Source organism: Pygocentrus nattereri, chromosome 12, assembly GCF_015220715.1.
Source record: "Pygocentrus nattereri isolate fPygNat1 chromosome 12, fPygNat1.pri, whole genome shotgun sequence".
NCBI lineage: Eukaryota > Metazoa > Chordata > Actinopteri > Characiformes > Serrasalmidae > Pygocentrus > Pygocentrus nattereri.
Window position 1 is genome coordinate 3,063,235 of NC_051222.1, and position 19,006 is coordinate 3,082,240.

The following is a 19,006-nucleotide window of genomic DNA, read 5'->3' on the forward strand; positions in this document are numbered from 1 at the left end:
TAAACTGACTGCTAAACTAACTGCTAAACTGACCGCTATACTTATTGTTAAACTAACTGCTAAACTAACTGCTTAACTGTTAAACTGACCGCTATACTTATTGTTAAACTAACTGCTAAACTAACTGCTTAACTGTTAAACTGACCGCTATACTTATTGTTAAACTAACTGCTAAATTAACTGCTAAAATAATTGTTAAACTGACTGCTAAACTGACTGCTAAACTAACTGCTAAACTAACTGTTAAACTGACCGATATACTTATTGTTAAACTAACTGCTAAACTGACTGCTTAACTAACTGTTAAACTGACCGCTAAACTTATTGTTAAACTAACTGCTAAACTAATTGTTAAACTGACCGCTATACTAATTGTTAAACTGACTGCTAAACTAACTGTTAAACTGAACGCTATAGTTATTGTTAAACTAACTGCTAAACTGACTGCTTAACTAACTGTTAAACTGACCGCTATACTTATTGTTAAACTAACTGCTAAACTAACTGTTAAACTGACCGCTATACTTATTGTTAAACTAACTGCTAAACTAACTGTTAAACTGACCGATATACTTATTGTTAAACTAACTGCTAAACTGACTGCTTAACTAACTGTTAAACTGACCGCTAAACTTATTGTTAAACTAACTGCTAAACTAATTGTTAAACTGACCGCTATACTAATTGTTAAACTGACTGCTAAACTAACTGTTAAACTGACCGCTATACTAATTGTTAAACTAACTGCTAAACTGACTTCTAAACTAACTGTTAAACTGACTGCTAAACTTTTAAACAAACTGTTAAACTGACTGTTCAACTTACTGTTAAAATAACTGCTAAACTGACCGCTATACTTATTGTTAAACTAACTGCTAAACTGACTGCTTAACTAACTGTTAAACTGACCGCTATACTAATTGTTAAACTAACTGCTAAACTAATTGTTAAACTGACTGCTATACTAATTGTTAAACTGACTGCTAAACTAACTGCTAAACTGACCGCTATACTTATTGTTAAACTAACTGCTAAACTAATTGTTAAACTGACCGCTATACTAATTGTTAAACTGACTGCTAAACTAACTGTTAAACTGACCGCTATACTAATTGTTAAACTAACTGATAAACTAACTGTTAAACTGACAGCTATAGTTATTGTTAAACTAACTGCTAAACTGACTTCTAAACTAACTGTTAAACTGACTGCTAAACTTTTAAACAAACTGTTAAACTGACTGTTAAACTTACTGTTAAACTAACTGCTAAACTGACCGCTATACTTATTGTTAAACTAACTGCTAAACTGACTGCTTAACTAACTGTTAAACTGACCGCTATACTTATTGTTAAACTAACTGCTAAACTAATTGTTAAACTGACCGCTATACTAATTGTTAAACTGACTGCTAAACTAACTGCTAAACTGACCGCTATACTTATTGTTAAACTAACTGCTAAACTGACTGCTAAACTAACTGTTAAACTGACCGCTATACTTATTGTTAAACTAACTGCTAAACTAACTGCTAAACTAATTGTTAAACTGACCGCTATACTAATTGTTAAACTGACTGCTAAACTAAATGTTAAACTGACCGCTATACTAATTGTTAAACTAACTGATAAACTAACTGTTAAACTGACCGCTATAGTTATTGTTAAACTGACTGCTAAACTTTTAAACTAACTGCTAAACTAACTGCTAAACTAACCGTTAAACTAACTAAGGTGGAAATTAATTTTCCCACACTTCTGTTTTTGGTTAATATTACTTACACCAGCCAGAATTCAGAACAAATGGATTTGGCACATTTCATTTCACATAATGAGGTCAACTACTCAAACTGTTGGATTCGCTAAACATGTTACGTGAATTACATGTCAAAAAATGTGTCGTCCTCAGTCTTAATATGGACAGTATGGACAAAATTAGTCGTTTTTGTCTCGTGAGCTGTTCGATATGTGGAGTCTGGCTCCAGAGCAGTCCATAGCAGAGCGAGACTGCACTTCTTTTTCCATGTGAGGTCATGCTTATTGAACTGAAAGCCATGCTGTACCCAGAACACCCTCTCTCATGAAACAAAAACCAGAGCTGAAATAGGTTTTTGACGTGGAAACATAACAACAAAATACTTACTACTATTAACAGTATAATAATAATAATAATAATAATAATAATAATAATAACACTAATAATAATGATAGGCACCAGTATTAGCAGCCTTTAGAGTACATCACATGGGAAACTTTAGCCATTTTATTGGCTAAAAGCAGCGATTGATGAACTGTGAACACTGAGGTGGTCATTCCTTCAATCTACAGCCAGAACTTCCAAACCATACCAAAAACAAAGTCAGCTTCAAAGCTCTTAAGCAGCAACACAAGCGTGTTTATTTTGTCTGTGTAAGCTGCTTCTCTATGATGTTCCCACATTATCTGTGGAGAAAGGTGCCGTGGATTCTGACTAAGAGGATCCTCAGTCTGTCAGCATTTATACATGGTAGGTGTCCTCTATATACTGAGTATATATCATATTAAAACAAAATGCATGAAAACAAAATGAAAAAGCTAAATTAATAAAGAAGAACTTATGAAAGTGTGACCTTCCTCTGTGTGGCAGACCATCTGATTCGGCTGCCAGAAGCTGTAGGAAGCGTTCACTGCATTTGAGTGTAAAAGACAACAAATCTAAAGGCTGCCCTGTGAAAAGGAGTTTGAAGTGGTCAGTGAATGTGACTCACCCCACGGATGCTGAACGACTGACATTCTTACATATTGTAGCTTTTTTGTCATGATGCTTCACCTGCTGGCCTGCTGGCCGTTTGAATCTAGCTCTGCAAAGCTGCTCTCCCTGGTTGACCCTCACGCCACAGAGTGTCGACTACATTTACAGGCAGGATTTATAAAGGATGGTTTGAAATGAATATATTAATGGTTATTTATTAGTCATAAATGCATTAAAAATCATAATTAAACAGTTATTACAAAATAAACAGAGCAACAGTGACCTGTTGTGTCTGTAGCTGACCAGTATAATATTGACTGACGGACAAGACAAAGCAAGATGACTAACAGGTAAGATCTAAGGATTAACAGAAGAAATGAATGTGGGCTCACTATTTTGCAAGCAATGGGTCATGGATGCCCAACAGTTCCATAGAGAGAAACAAGGAATGACCTGTGCCGTAATCATCTCCGTTCCTGCACCCCAGGCAAAAGAAGCAGAGTGATTTCGCTCCACTGGGTCCTGTTAGCTCACATGCTAAGCTAGCTAGCCAAAGGTGATCATCACTGTTCTGTATTTCACTGTGAACTTCACTGGGATTTTGTGGTCACATCGTCGTCCTGTCTCAGTTCCTTTTCCTGAAGACAGTTGTGTTTCACAATGACATTTCAGTTCCTTTTTCCAACATTATTTGTTTTGGGATCGCTCAGAACTTCATAACAAGCAGTTTCATTTTTCTTGTTTTTGTCTTTTGTGTTTCTGTGCTGCAGCAAAAAGTCATCAAAGTGCCTCCAGAGCGATTATTCCTTGAGATGGTTGCTGTAACAAGAGAGAACCTGCTTTCACCGAATGATCCTATCTGACACAATAGCTGAGTTATGTAACTGATATGTTACTTAAATTAAGTAGATATTTTGCTGATGTGTTTCATTAAGTAGATTAAGTTCTTGGTGTTACTTACCTACCAGCTTGAGTACCTAGAGATGACATGTTATACCTGTTACATGTTCAGTAGCTTCTCAGATAAACATGTACAGCTATGAATGTGGACACTCCAAATGAAGTGAAAAACAAGAACAAGTGCATTCAGTATTCAGAGACTTTATTTAAACAATAGTTAAAATATTTACATACACAATTCAAAAAGGTAACAAACTTTCAATGCATTGTCATTTCAACAGTTCAAAACAAAGAACATGTAACTCCAGCATAGACATATAAAAACCTAAAAAATAAGATAAAAAGTTACAAAACATTAATTTGGTGTATATGTGAGAGTGTGTGCAATAGAGGAAGGCTGTATGTATGTATGTGAGAATGTGTGCAATAGAGGAAGTGTGTGTGTGAGAGTGTGTGCAATAGAGGAAGTGTGTGTGTGTGTGTGTGTGTGTGTGTGTGTGTGTGTGTGTGTGTGTGTGTGTGTGTGTGCACAACATGAACATCCATTTTACTTATTGCAACAACAAGGCTTCAGACAGGAAGACTACAAGTCCAACTCAAAGCTACACATGACATTAACACAAAAGCTTACCTGAGAGAACAATTACGAATGTCCTTCAGAGGCTGTCCAAGAACTCCTTTTCTGTGCTTCCTTCCCAGCCAATAAGTCCATTCAATAAACAGTAGTTGATCTTTCAATGTCCTTTCATTTCGGTTTCCTCGAAGATGCCACACCTTGTGTTTCTAGTTGTTCCACATGCTCTCAATGTGCTGGGTATGGTTCCCTGTGACCGGGTCAACAAACACTGTGGTTCACTGTGTGGTGGACATATCTCTCCAGACTAAGAGTGGAGTATGCACAGCATTCATCATTAATGACTACAGTTTGTGGCCTCACATGTTGTTTGATGATGGGGAGAAGAGTCTGCTTGTTTCTTCTTTTGAATAGTTGCAGAACAGGTCTTCTGGAATCACCACAGATCTCCAAGATTCCAAAAACCCATGTTCTCCTCCTCCAGGTGTTGCCAATACAGCCTCTGACATACTACATTGAAGAAGAAAAACAATTTATCATGTATTATTAACAGTAAATGACACATTATGTCACACCAGGACACTATAAAGAATTTATTTACGTTTACAGTGGAAATTCTGCAGTAATCTACAGTATTCCTTAATTACAGAAAAAATGTGCACAATGCTGGTCCAGCTTCATGTCAAAGAAATGAAAATATTGAATTTTACCATAATTAGCTGTTATTTGCAGATCAAATGGGGAGAAAAAGGCTAGTACTCTGTAGAGTCTTGAGCAGCTTGTCTCTGAATATTGTGGTGTTGGTAGTGGGGCTTCTCACCATTTGTTTATGCTCTGTTTATATTTTCTTAACATGGTATTCCTACATCACGTCCACCATACACAAAAATTTAAGTGCTTGCTATCAAAACTGATTGTGACGCGGATGCATGCGCGGAGAAAAGCAAGATTTATTGAGGGCAAATCCATAATCAAAGTCGAGAGAGGGAGCCAACACAGATAGAGCGGGGAACACACATAACAAAAAATAAACACAAAAAAACAGACTACGGAGGATGGAAGAAACAGCAAACAAAACAATTCAAACAGTACTTATCAAACATCCAATACATGCAAAGACCAGCAAACACAAGGGGCAAACACAAGGCTTAAGTACAAACAGCGATAACAATGGTTCACAAGACACAGGTGGAAAACAGGTGAAAACAATCGGGGCGGAGTCAGAAAACAAGGGGGCCAGACTTGGGCAGAATAACAACAAAAGCATGTGGATACCAAAACACAAAGCACACGGAGGAGTGGGAGGAGCCAATCATGCCAAATTAATATGAACATTTGTGCTGTTCACTCTTATTTTCACATTATACTAAATAATGTGTTAAAACTACAACCCCAATTCCAATGAAGTTGGGATGTTGTGTAAAACATAAATAAAAACAGAATATGATGATTTGCAAATTCTTTCAATCTATATTCAGTTGAATACACTACAAAGACAAGATTTTTAACATTCAAACAGATCAATTTTATTGTTTTTTACAAATATTCACTCATTTTGAATTTGATGCCTGCAACACATTCTAAAGAAGTTGGGACAGGGGCGTGTTTACCACTGTGTTACATCACCTTTCCTTTTAACAACATTCAGTAAACATTTGGGAACTAAGGACACTAATTGCTGAAGCTATGTAGGTGGAATTCTTTCTCATTCTTGCTTGATGTACAACTTCAGTTGCTCAACAGTCCAGGGTCTCCGTTGTTGTATTTTGCGCTTCATAAGATGCCACACATTTTCAATGGGAGACAGGTCTGGACTGCAGGCAGGCCAGTCTAGTACCCGCACTCTATTACTATGAAGCCACGCTGTTGTAACTCATGCAGAATGTGGCTTGGCACTGTCTTGCTGAAATAAGCAGGACGTCCCTGAAAAGACACTACTTGGATGGCAGCAGATGTTGCTCCAAAACCTGCATGTACCTTTCAGCATTAATGGTGCCTTCACAGATGTGCAGGTTACCCATGCCATGGGCACTAACACCCCCCCACACCATCAGAGATGCTGGCTTTTGAACTTTTTTAACTTGCGCTGATAACAATCTGGACAGTCCTTTTCCCTTTTGGCCCGGAGGACACGACGTCCATGATTTCCAAAAACAGTTTGAAATGTGGACTCGTCAGACCACAGGACACTTTTTCTCTTTGCATCAGTTCATCTCAGATGAGCTCGGGCCCAGAGAAGCTGGCGGAGTTTCTGGGTGTTGTTGATATATGGCTTTTGCTTTGCAAGTTTTAACTTGCACTTGTAGATGGAGCGATGAACTCTGTACACTGACAGTGGTTTTCTGAAGTGTTCCTGAGGCCAAGTGATAATATCCGTTACAGAGTGATGTCGGTTTTTAATGCAGTGCCAGATTTCTCCAGATTATCTGAATCTTTTGATGATGTTATGGACTGTAGATGATAAAATCCCTAAATTCCTTGCAGTTGCAAGTTGAGAAACGTTGATCTTAAACTGTTGGACTATTTGCTCACGCAGTTGTTCACAAAGTGGTGAACCTCGCCCCATCCTTGCTTGTGAACGATTGAGACTTTCTGGGATGCTCCCTTTATACCCAATCATGACACTCACCTGTTTCCAGTTAACCTGTTCACCTGTGGAATGTTCCAAACAGGGGTTTTTTGGGCATTTCTCAACTTTTCCAGTCCTTTGTTGTCCCTGTCCCAACGTCTTTGGAATCTGTTGCAGGCATCAAATTCAGAATGAGTGAATATTTGCAAAAAACAATAAAGTTTATCCGTTTGGACATTAAATATCTTGTCTTTGTAGTGTATTCAATTGAATATAGGTTGAAAAGGATTTGCAAATCATCGTATTGTTTTTATTTATGTTTTACACAACATCACAACTTCATTGGAATTGGGGTTGTAAGAAAAACAGGATTACAGAAAGAGGTAGAAGTACTGTAATCAGATGTATTTAGAATCACAATAAAGCAATGTTATGGTATTATACAGAATATGAATACTGTGAACAAACATGAAATTGCTATAGAAATTGCTGCCAGTAAATTACTGAAATTTTACACTGAATTTATTCTCTGAAGTTACACTGAAGTTCTTCTCAGGTGAATAATTATGTATTGTAGTTACTCTGAACATGTACACACTAAGACACTATTAAAAAGCTTATCTTGTTTTTTTTTACTTTTAAAAAAAGTGTTGTGGATATTCAAATAAATGTAAGGTTTTTTATGTTTGTTGACAAATTTAGATATTACATTCTACATGTTCTACATCAACAAAAAAATCTACTTAATGTAAGTATCTTACTGTAAAAATATCTACAAAACATCTACTTAATTTAATTAATGTATCAGCAAAAAATCTACTTAATATAAGCATCTTACTGTAAGAAATGTCAACACAATATCTAGTGAATGTAACATCAACAATATATCTACTTTGTCAATACATTAATTAGAAAGAACTGCTGTCCGTCTACAAACTGTAAGAAAATGTTTAGTTGAATGTTCATGTTCTTCATTACTGCAAATTTACACATGTTGTTGACATGTTATTGATAGACTTTTGAGAGTTTATTGATCATCTACAAAGGACCACTCCAAATAAAGTGTTACCTAATTCTTACAGAGCGCATCACTGAAGAGATGCCGTGTGTTTATAGTTCATGATTTGTGGAAAAATGGGTCAACTTTCAGAAGAAAAAAAATTGTGAGTTCAACTTTTATAAGGGTTTAAAATGACATCACCATCTACTTGACTGGAAAGAAGACAGTCACCTTGTGAATGTAGCTTATGAAATATGAAAATTATTATTATTCAATAATATATAATTATTATTAACCATTGACAGTTCCAAGGAGTTTAAGAGGCTATTGAATGAATGAAGCCTTTATTGTCACATAGTCACTAAAGTAACCAGCGAAATTTTGATCAACCCCTCCGAGCACATACAATATGACAAGGGGGGAGACAGGACAGGAAGACAGGAATGAGGAAAAATACAGAATACATGGGCAAAGGGAGGAGGTAACCCCCCCACCCCGACTATGTTCCTAAGGGAAAACAGTCTGGGAACAGAAAAAAACACCACAGCAATATAAGCACATAAGTACACATTACAACACGGAGACCAGAACTTGCAACGGGGGTGGTGGTGAGGGGTGCAGACAAACCCAGCACAGCAAGCAGCCATCCAGTTCTGCAGCCATATTCGGCACTGATCACAGACCCATCATGCCACACTGGGGGGTTAAAAGCGGTGAAGGCGTTGGTTGGAAAGGGGAGGGGGTGTTGGGGCGGGCCTGGAGAAAGCACTTCACCTGGCATCCCAGTCCAGGTGTCTCAGTCGCCAGGGTGTTATGGTGATAACACAGCAAATTGCCATGGAGACAACCTTGATCAGGTCCCAGGCAGAGTCAACTATCAGCAGGAGTCCGGGGAAATGGGAGAAGGGATAAAAGAGCGTCTCGCTGCAGTGATCTTCTGGAGGAATTTGTTGTTCCAGCAGTGGCCTTGGCCAAGGCCAGTGCCGATACGGGGAGCCGAAAGCAGATTAAGAAAAAGGTTACAGGCTTTATGCGAGTAGTTCCATTTTCACAACAACTCACTAAGTCCATTTTGACCTCCCAAATGATCCATTTTCCTTTGCAAAGCCACCAGCTTCTCCATGGTGTTTTCCATGGTGCAATTTATGCTCACAGTCTGAGTGCTGACAGCTCTGCCTAACACGTCAATCATGTCGGGCAGCTTTACGGGGCCGTGGACAGCTGTCCTCATTTCTCGAATTTCGTGATAAACCAGGACAATGCCTAATCCAATCAGCAAAACACCTGTAATCATGGTTCCAAATAGGTAGTCGTCCTCAATATCCTCCACAGAAAGAGCCGCCACGCACATGACTCACCACCTCTCCCACGTGTCCATCGTGTAGCCAGCTGCAAATGTTCTGGCAGGACAGGCTGGTTCCCTCGAACCCTGACTTCTCGTCGAGAAGATGGTGTCAATTGCATTGAGAGACCATTTGATTAAATCCATTTTTCTTCGTTTGAAGAACAGCGCGGAGAGAATCTCTCAATAGAGAGCGTAAAAAAGAGACTATACACAACCGTAGAAGCGAAGCAGGAGAGATAAGGGAGAGGAGAGGAAAAAAGTGTGACCGCTTTTGTTGAGAGCCAAACAAGAATTGCTTTAGCAGACCAAGAGATTTTGCACAATTTTACACTTCCAACTTTGTGGGAACAGTTTAGGGAAAACCTATCCTGTTTCAGCATAACTGAGCCTCAGCATTCAAAACAAGGTCCTTAAAGTCATGGCTGATTGAGTTTAGATTAGAAGAACTTGACTGGTCCTCACAGAGCCCTGACCTCAACCCGATAAAACACCTTTGAGAAGAGCTAGAACCGAGACTGCGAGCCAGGCCTTTTCATCCAACATCAGCTTCTGAATGAATGGACTCAAATTCCCACAGACACTCTCCAAAATATTGCAGGAATTTTCCCAGAAGAGTGGAAGATGCAATAGCTGCAGAGGGGAACCAACTCCATATTAATGCCCATGGAGAATGGGATTCATAAAAACTCCTGTGGGAGTAATTTGTAGGTGTCCCAGTACCTTTGTTCATATGTGTATGCAGGCACCAATATGTCTTGGCTGATCAAATACTTCGGATAACTAATCAGCCAAAGGGTAAAACTGTGTAAGTTAGTGTTCAATGATTTATCACCAAGTATAAACAGTGCATAATGCATAACAATTTACAGACCTAAATACCAGGAAGTATGAAATTCTGAACCTTCCATTATCAACTGCACTGGGAGACAAAAGCAAAAGCACTCTGACATGTTTGACTATGTAGGAAATTTATTTAATGGCTTAATAGAAGTACCTTTAGATATCGTTGATGAGTGTAGTGCTTCCATCTTCCTCAAGTTCTACCCCATGACATGAATAGTAATCAGTGTAGAGAGGGAAAAACAAAAATAAAACAAGCACACAACAACAAACATCTTAAAACATCAATAGTTCAATAACTTTGCTCATATGTTTGGTGATAAGGGCCACACGTGACATGTAGCTGTTGACCTGTGCTATCTGTGGCAAATAAGAAGCACAAACGTTTTACTGGAAAATGTGTTTAAATTCATTTGCAGCCATTTGGTACTTCTGCATTAATAGTACCTCTTCACCGATGGTTGTTCCAGCACCTGTGTGGTTCCTTCCACCCCAAACATTCAGGATACCAATTAAAAGAAAACACTGGGGCTCATTCACCAAATGTTCTTAAGAAGATTTTTATTTTCTTAGAACCCACTTACAGAGTTTTCTCTAAGATTCTGACATCCACCAATGTTTTATTATTTGCAATTTGTTCTTAGGTAGCAGCAAGATCCTTGCACACTCAAGAGCACAGAGGTGAGGACAGTTCTGTGGTATAGGAACACGTCATGAATCTAATGTAAACCTTTTCCTCTGAACCTTTCTCAAGAATACGTTTAAGAAAAATGGCATTGCAGACATCTATTTGCAGGTTCTAAACATGCAGACACAATCGGTCTTCAAAGGTTTCAAGGTGGATAATGCATTTACAGACACACCTCACATTCTGAGGAGTGTGCCTTTGCATGCAAAACTGAAATAGTTTCATATTTAGTAGGTTCTGTAGTTCGGTAAACCTCATTGCAGCCTTTTCCAAATATGGCCAGTACTGACTCATTGTATCAATACAGAAGAAAGTTATGTTGTGTTTTCTGGCAAGGTCTTTTTTGCAAGAACAGGGGGTATGCAAACACCTCAACATGATACATATTAAGCAAAAAAAAAGCCATGCCAGCAACCAGTGATTTCCATGCCCTCCTCGTCTAGTTTTGAGATTAAGTGACCCTTATTAGTCCCACAATGGGGAAATTACACCTCTGTGTTTAACATTTCCATGCAGTGAAACACCACATACACACTAGTGAGCACCCACATACTAGGGGGCAGTGAGCACACTTGCCTGGAGCATTGGGCAGCCCTATCCTCAGCGCCCGGGGAGCAGTTGGGGGTTAGGTGTCTTGCTCAAGGACACCTCAGTTACATAGTGTCAGCTCTGGGGATTAAACTGGTTCCCTAACCTCCAGCCCATGACTGCCCCCTGATCTTTATTTGCTGCTCACTTAGTTGTGCCACATGTCCTGCTCCCAGGTCTCTGAAAAGAGACAGGAGCAAAGGTAAAGGATATAAAATTTGCATTATCTGTTACTTAAAAGTTGTCCTAATATTTACCTTTTTTTTGTTTTCAACAAATGATGCAACCTCCTGATCCTTTGCAAAAAAGACATCCTGATAAAATGCTGAGTCCTAAAATTAAGAAAAATATATACAAATAATTTAATGTATAAAAACAACTACTGAACTACATCAACCTTGTAGTATTAAGAATAAACTAACCCTTTTGATTTCATAAACTGGTATTGTTTCCTGTTTCCATCTGCTTCCATATGCATGCTTGGGAACAGGCTGGACAGATCTGTGGATCTTTCTTCATCAGTTTTGCTTCTTCTGAAAAGGTTTAATTGTACTCTAAAAATATTCACTGAAATGTGTCGCCACATGTTGTGCCCATCTGTTAAATATGTAGTAATTATTGAAAACAGTTACAAGTACACTCTTCAAAAGTTTCTTCAAGGGTTCTTTAGTAAAGATAATGGTTCTACATAAAACCATGAATACTCAAAAGAACCATTTGCATGCTTAAAGGGTTCTTTGCATTATGAAAATGTTCTTCAGATTAATGGAGAATGTGCTGCATATGGATATTTGGATGGAAACGAAAATTGAAAATTGGTTTTATATTGAACCATATACATTCTACTTCAATCTGAAGAATAATTTCACCATGTAAAGAACACTTTAGGCATGCAAATGGTTCTTTAAGTTTTCATTTGCAAACATTGCACATTGCAAAATTCTAAACATTAGTGCAAACCAATTGCATATTTTAGACAAACATAAAGGAGACAAATAAGTACAGGGGATATTGCTGAGTAAAAGATGAAGTCAGCTTCAGAGCATTAACATACAAAAGAAAACTGATCATTTACCCTCCCATACTGCAGAGACCTTTGCTCTAGAAACTTTATTATAGCATGTGGAGACAATCCAGGAGGATAAACCTTTGCATTCTCAAAGGATAAACAAGTCTTTGGAATACACAGTTTGCTACTGCATGGATGCTGGCCACAGACCACTCTTCACCAGATCCTTTATACCACGTATCCAGCAGGCACCAAAACGTGAACAGCTGAGTGAGGGAACACTGAGATCAAAGTGACCTGTGGACAGATACAGACAGAAACAGACTAAAGAAAGAGTAGAACTCTTGCTTCACAATGTTCTGAAAAGCATTGTGATAAGGGGACCTCTGGAACACTGTCTGAACCGAATGCAACTGAATTAGATGGGGAGCATTTACCACATTCAGCACACACCTTTCATTATTCTCAGTCTTCCAGGGGTCACTTGGAGCAAATCTAATCCACAAAAGCAGATTGACGCTTGTAAAACACCTGAGAGGAGACAAGCTGTTGGACCACATACATATTAGCAAGTGTACTGGGCCTGAAAAATATGAAATTACAATAGGTTCTTAAAGCGCAGTGTTAAAATACCAGTATGCACTCTGTAGTTCAACGTTACAGAGAGAGAGAGAGAGAGAGAGAGAGAGAGAGGAGGGAAAGATAGAGAGGGGGGGGGGGGGCAGAGAGAGAGGGGAAGAGAGTGAATTGAGGAAGTATGGTCTATTTTTCTGTTGCCACTGGGTGAAAGAAAACGGAAACAACTTTAAGCAGATACCATCAGAGAAGAGGAACTGTTTTTCCTGCACTGGATTTCACAGAGTGAGTTTATTAAGTATGAATATTCAGTATGAATATGAATGAGTGTTATAATGTAGAACATGCTTGTACAGTTCAAGGTGTTCTGTCTGTTTGTATTTACGGGTTCTTTAATTCAACTTAGTGGAGGTTTGAACTAAAGGTAATGTAGCAAAGCAGATACTGAACAGGGGTGTCGCCTGGACTGGGTTTCCAGGAGCTACAGCCCTGAAAATGTTTAACCAGCCCAGAACTTTATAGTACTAACTTTTCACATGATTCAGCTTAGCTTGATGACACAGCATCCTCATCAGCTCTAGACTATAACTCTACTAAATAGAAGAGAGACAGAGAATTTCTGTAATAACACTGAAAAAAACAATCATTTTAACTAATAAAAGTAAGTAAACTTCCTGATTTACTATTTTAAGTTCACTGAATTTGTGATAAGTTAACAGATTGTTTATCATGTGAGCTCCATTACTTAAAGTCTTGTCTTTTAAAGTTACAACCACATTAGTTTTTACAATTTAATAAAAATCACCGCTGAACCTGGCCTGATAATGGACGTGAAAATGTCTATCTGATATTTTGAAGGGCCCATCAGGCTCAGGTAGCAGACGCCTAACAATGTTTATCTTCTTCTTCTTCTTTTTTCGGCTGCTCCCTTTAGGGGTTGCCACAGCGGATCATCTGCCTCCATCTTGCCCTATCCACTGCCTCCTCTACTTTTACACCAACCATATCCATGTCCACCTTCACTACATCCATAAACCTTCTCTGAGGTCTACCTCTTCTCCTTCTGCCCAGCAGCTCCATCTCCATCATTCTTTGACCAATATGTCCACTATTCCTCCTCAACACATGTCCAAACCATCTCAACCTGGCCTCTCTGGCTTTATCTCCAAATTGCTCTACCTTCACTGTCCCTCTGATCTGCTCATTTCTAATCTTGTCCATCCTTGTCACTCCCACGAAAATCTCAGCATCTTCATCTCCGCCACCTCCAGCTCAGCCTTCTGTCTTTTAGACAGAGCCACAGTCTCCAAACCATACATCATAGCAGGATGCACTACTGTCTTGTAAACCTTCCCTTTCACTCTTGCTGCTATCCTTCTGTCACACATCAGCCCAGACACCCGTCTCCACCCACTCTATCCTGCCTGCACCCTCTTCTTCACCTCTTTTCTACACTGTCCATTGCTCTGGATGGTTGACCCAAGATATTTGAAGTCATCCACCTTTACGACCTCTACTCCTTGCATCTTCACCTTTACACCTGCCTCCCTCTCATCCACACACATGTATTCCGTCTTCTCTCTACTGACCTTCATTCCTCTCCTCTCCAGTGCAAACCTCCACCTCTCCAGATTCTCTTCCACCTGCTCTCTACTCTCACCACAGATTACAATGTCATCTGCAAACATCATGGTCCATGGAGCCTCCTGCCTGACCTCATCTGTCAACCTTTCCATCACCATTGCAAACAAGAAGGGGCTCAAAGCTGATCCCTGATGTAACCCTACCTTCACCTTGAAACCATTTGTCACTCCAACTGCACACCTCACCACTGTCTCACTATCCTCATACATGTCCTGCACCAACCTAACATACTTTTCAGCTACACCTGACTTCCTCATACAGTACCACAGTTCCTCTCTTGGCACCCTATCATATGCCTTCTCTAGATCCACAAAGACACAATGTAGCTCCTTCTGACCTTCTCTGTACTTCTCTACCAACACTCTCAATGCAAAAATTGCATCTGTGGTACTCTTTCTGGGCATGAAACCAAACTGCTGCTCACTGATCTGAACCTCTCGCCTTAGTCTTGCTTCAACAACTCTTTCCCATACCTTCATGGTGTGGTTCATCAACTTTATACCTCTGTAATTACTGCAGCTCTGCACATCACCCTTGTTCGTAAAAATGGGGACCAGTACACTGTTTCTCCACTCATCAGGCATCCTCTCACTCTCCAGGACTTTGTTAAACAACCTGGTTAAAAAGTCCACTGCCTTCTCTCCTAAACATCTCCATACCTCCACAGGTATGTCATCTGGACCAACTGCCTTTCCATTCTTCATCCTTTTTAAAGCTGCCCTCACTTTCACCTTACTATTTCTCTGCACTTCCTGATCCACTATCTCTCCCCCCGTTGTCCTCCTCTCTCTCTCGTTTTCCTCATTCATTAGTTCTTCAAAGTACTCCTTCCATCTACTCAACACTCTGTTCACTCACTAGTACATTTCCCTCTCTATACTTTATCAGCCTAACCTGCTGTACATCCTTTCCAGCTCTATCTCTCTGTTTAGCCAAATGATACAAGTCCTTTACTCCTTCTCTACTGTCCAGCCTCTCATACAGCTCATCATAGGCCTGAGCCTTTGCCTTTGCCACCATTCTTTTCGCTATGCGACTAGCCTCACAGCACTCCTGCCTACTTCCTTCATCTCTCTGGTTATCCCACTTTTTCTTAGCTGCCTTCTTCTTCTGAATACTCTCCTGGACTTCCTCATTCCACCACCAACTTTCCTTGTCTTCTTTCCTCTGACCAGACGAAACACCCAAAACATTTTTGCCATTTTCTCTCACCACCTTAGCTGTAGTTTCCCAGTCCTCAGGTAGCTCCTCACTGCCCCCAAGGCCCTGTTGCAATTTTTCCCTGAACTGCCTGCAACCATCTCCTCCTTCAGCTTCCACCATCTAATCTTTGGCTCTGTCTTCACTCTCTTCCTCTTCTTTGTTTCTAATCTCATTCTACAGACAGCCACCCTATGCTGCCTTGCTACACTTTCCCCTGGTACCACTTTACAATCTCCAATCTCCTTTAGGTGGCATCTCCTGCTAAGGATATAATCCACCTGTGTGCACCTCCCTCCACTCTTGTATGTCACCCTGTGTTCTTCCCTCTTCTGAAAATACGTGTTCACCACAGCCATTTCCATTCTCTCTGCAAAATCTACAACCATCTGACCTTCCGCATTTCTGTCTTTCACACCATACATACCCAGCACCTCTTCATCCCTTCTGTTCCCTTCGCCAACATGTCCATTGAAGTCTGCACCAATCACTAATCTCTCCTCTCTAGGGACACCATCTACCACTTCATCCATCTTACTCCAAAATTCCTCTTTCTCCTCTAACTGACAACCAACCTGTGGTGCATATGAACTGATCACATTCAAAATTATACCATCAACCTCCAACTTCAGGCTTATGATCCTGTCTGACACTCTCTTTACATCCAGAACACTTTTCACAAGCTGTTCCTTTAGGATTATCCCTACTCCATTTCTCTTCCTCTCTACTCCATGATAGAACAGTTTGAATCCACCTCCAATGTTCCTGGCCTTGCTTCCTTTCCATCTGGTCTCATGGACACACAGAATATCTACCTTCCTTCTCTCCATCATGTCTGCAAGCTCTCTGCCTTTACCAGTCATTGTCCCTATGTTCAGTGTCCCTACTCTAACCTCCACACTCCTGCCTTTCCTTCTCTCTCGCTGCCTTCTAACCCACCTTCCTCCTCTCCTCTTTGATGGTCTTCGACCTACAGTAGTCCAATTTCCACCGGCACCCTGCTGGTCAACAGCACTGGAGGCGGTCGTTGTTAACCCGGGCCTCGACCGATCCGGTATGGCAATCGCGAACGCCACAGTGATCAGAATGAGAGTCGGGAAATTTCTGTTCTTGATCATTTTTTTTAGCACCTTTACAAAAACATTCACACATTTGAGGACATCAGTGAAGGATCTGAGAGTTTTGGCCTCATCAGTTAATCAAGAAAGAAAAAAAGTTGATCAGAGTCCTTTTAATTTTTTTTCACGGGAAAATCTTTATGATTCTCTAAAAATCTAAAATTTTAGATTTTTAGAGAATAAAAATCTTTATTTTATGGAGCACATTGTCCACCAGCCAGGTCTCGTGGAAACAGGCAGCTCACTTCCAACTACTCTACTTGACGGCTGACCATAAATCCACACAGACTACCACACAGCCCTGCAGAGACTAGCACCTACAACACACAAACACATCCACAGCCACTTATTACAGCAGTAAAGTCTCGTCTTGCATTACGCCCTCTACATGTCAGTGGCAGTCAAGCCAGAACTACACTATCATTGTCACTGATAGTAACCATGTTGTTCTTAATAATAATAATAATAATAATAATAATAATAATGAAAAATATTTTACATTTACTGTGTGTTATTGTATATGTACTATGTATATTATTTATAATTAACCTCAGTGTATTAGTTCATCAAGTTAGTTACTATATTAATTATTTATTATTCCTAGTTACTTTACTAGTTAATGCAAGTTACTACATTAATTAGCCTTAGTTACTGTATTAGTTATTCTTAGTTACTACATTTGTTAACCTTAGTTACTCTATTAATCTTAGTTCTTATTTTAGTTCATTGTAGTTACTGTATTAATTGACCTTAGTCACTATATCGTTTAACCTTAATTATTGTATTAATATTAGTTCACCAGCCACAGCTATGCCTTATACTGTCTGCTGCTTGGTGCAGTGAGGCACTTCTCTTTCTCAGTTTTTATGTGACTTCTTTTCCTTTTCATCTTTAAAAGTTAACTCAGTTCTTCCTCCTTAACATTCATGGCTTTCTAATTTGAAGCACTGCTTTGTTGTTTCTTTGATCTGCTGTAATTAAAGTAACTGGGTTAAGGAAAAAAATTGAATATTGTTGAGAAAAGCAAACATGACTGAGTATAGACATTCAACCTGAATGCATAAGCACAGCCACACAAAAATGATGGTGGATAAAGCCGTTTACAAGCCACAGCAGTGAACGAGCCTGTAACATTGATGAAAATCACATTCGAGCTGTGAAAGTGTATTATAAAGTGTTGAGACCAGGCCAGTGTCACTCTACGCTTCACTGTGATTTTTATGAAAATATGTGCACATTTTGAATTTGATGGCGGCAACACATTCCAAAAAAGTTGGGAAAAAAAAACATAAAATACACAATTTAGTGTTCAATGGTTTCCCAGAAATGTATAGTAATACCCTATTAATACACAGCACTAACGTGTGCACACTCACACTCAAACTGTACCAGTAAACTTTAAATGAATCTGGTCAGAAATACTGAAATAAGAGGAAATAAATATGGGGTACCCCTTTTCTCTGTGTGTGTGTGTCTCTTGTGGTGGGCCCGATCGCTGCTCATGCACGTGGGGGCCTCAAACTAAATGGCCGCTTCGCGCAGAAAAAAAACACTTAACTTGCCTTGACTCACTCAGGGTCTAAGATGGGGGATGGAGTGGAGAGCTGCTACCTTGCTTCTGACAGGGAAATCCAGCTTGTCCAGAGGAAGTCTGAGAGGCAGCTCAGACCGCTATGTGGTTTCCTGGGGTGGTGTAGAAGATACACCAGCAACTGGTGGGTCTCCAAGTCTCACTCCTAATCTCACCGAGAGGGTGAGCTCCAGCCAGCAGGTAGCTGCATGACAGCCGGTTGGGATGATACCAGCAGAGCTTAATGCCAACAGCAGCGGTAACTAAAGGCAGAACTTCACTTTATGAGGGAGAGTTTCCCCCGTTTCCCACACTCAGTCAGGACAGGCCACTCTGGGGGTTCTCTGATTGACCACCTGGCTCTTGACTTGAAGAGAAATAGAAATATAACGTGTTTTACATGACTTTTTCTACCGGTCGCTGCAGTGTTCACCTCTCGCCCCTTCCTCTCTCTACACCCGCTCAACACCACTCTTCTCCTCCCGCCCCCACACAGACAGAGCGCCAGTCAACAGGCCAGGAAGTGTACAACAGAGGTAGACAACTTCTGACAGCAAATGAGAACACTTAACTCTTGAGTATCATACTCGGCATTTTAACATTTTATACAGTTTTTAAAATAATTTTCAACATTTTAAAGCAAGGTTGCCTTATG

At 39.8% G+C, this 19,006-nt stretch overlaps 1 protein-coding gene across 1 annotated transcript in view; it reads left to right on the plus strand.

Moving 5' to 3' along the window:
* The first annotated feature begins 13,017 nt into the window (after positions 1-13,017).
* The window catches only part of LOC108413656 (NACHT, LRR and PYD domains-containing protein 12-like), a 29,767-nt gene continuing 23,778 nt past the window's right edge, over positions 13,018-19,006 (plus strand). Inside the window, exons 1-2 of the mRNA XM_037543676.1 lie at positions 13,018-13,104; positions 18,358-18,887. The gene's annotated coding sequence lies outside the window, so the exon portion shown is untranslated. The remainder of the gene's footprint in view (positions 13,105-18,357; positions 18,888-19,006) is intronic.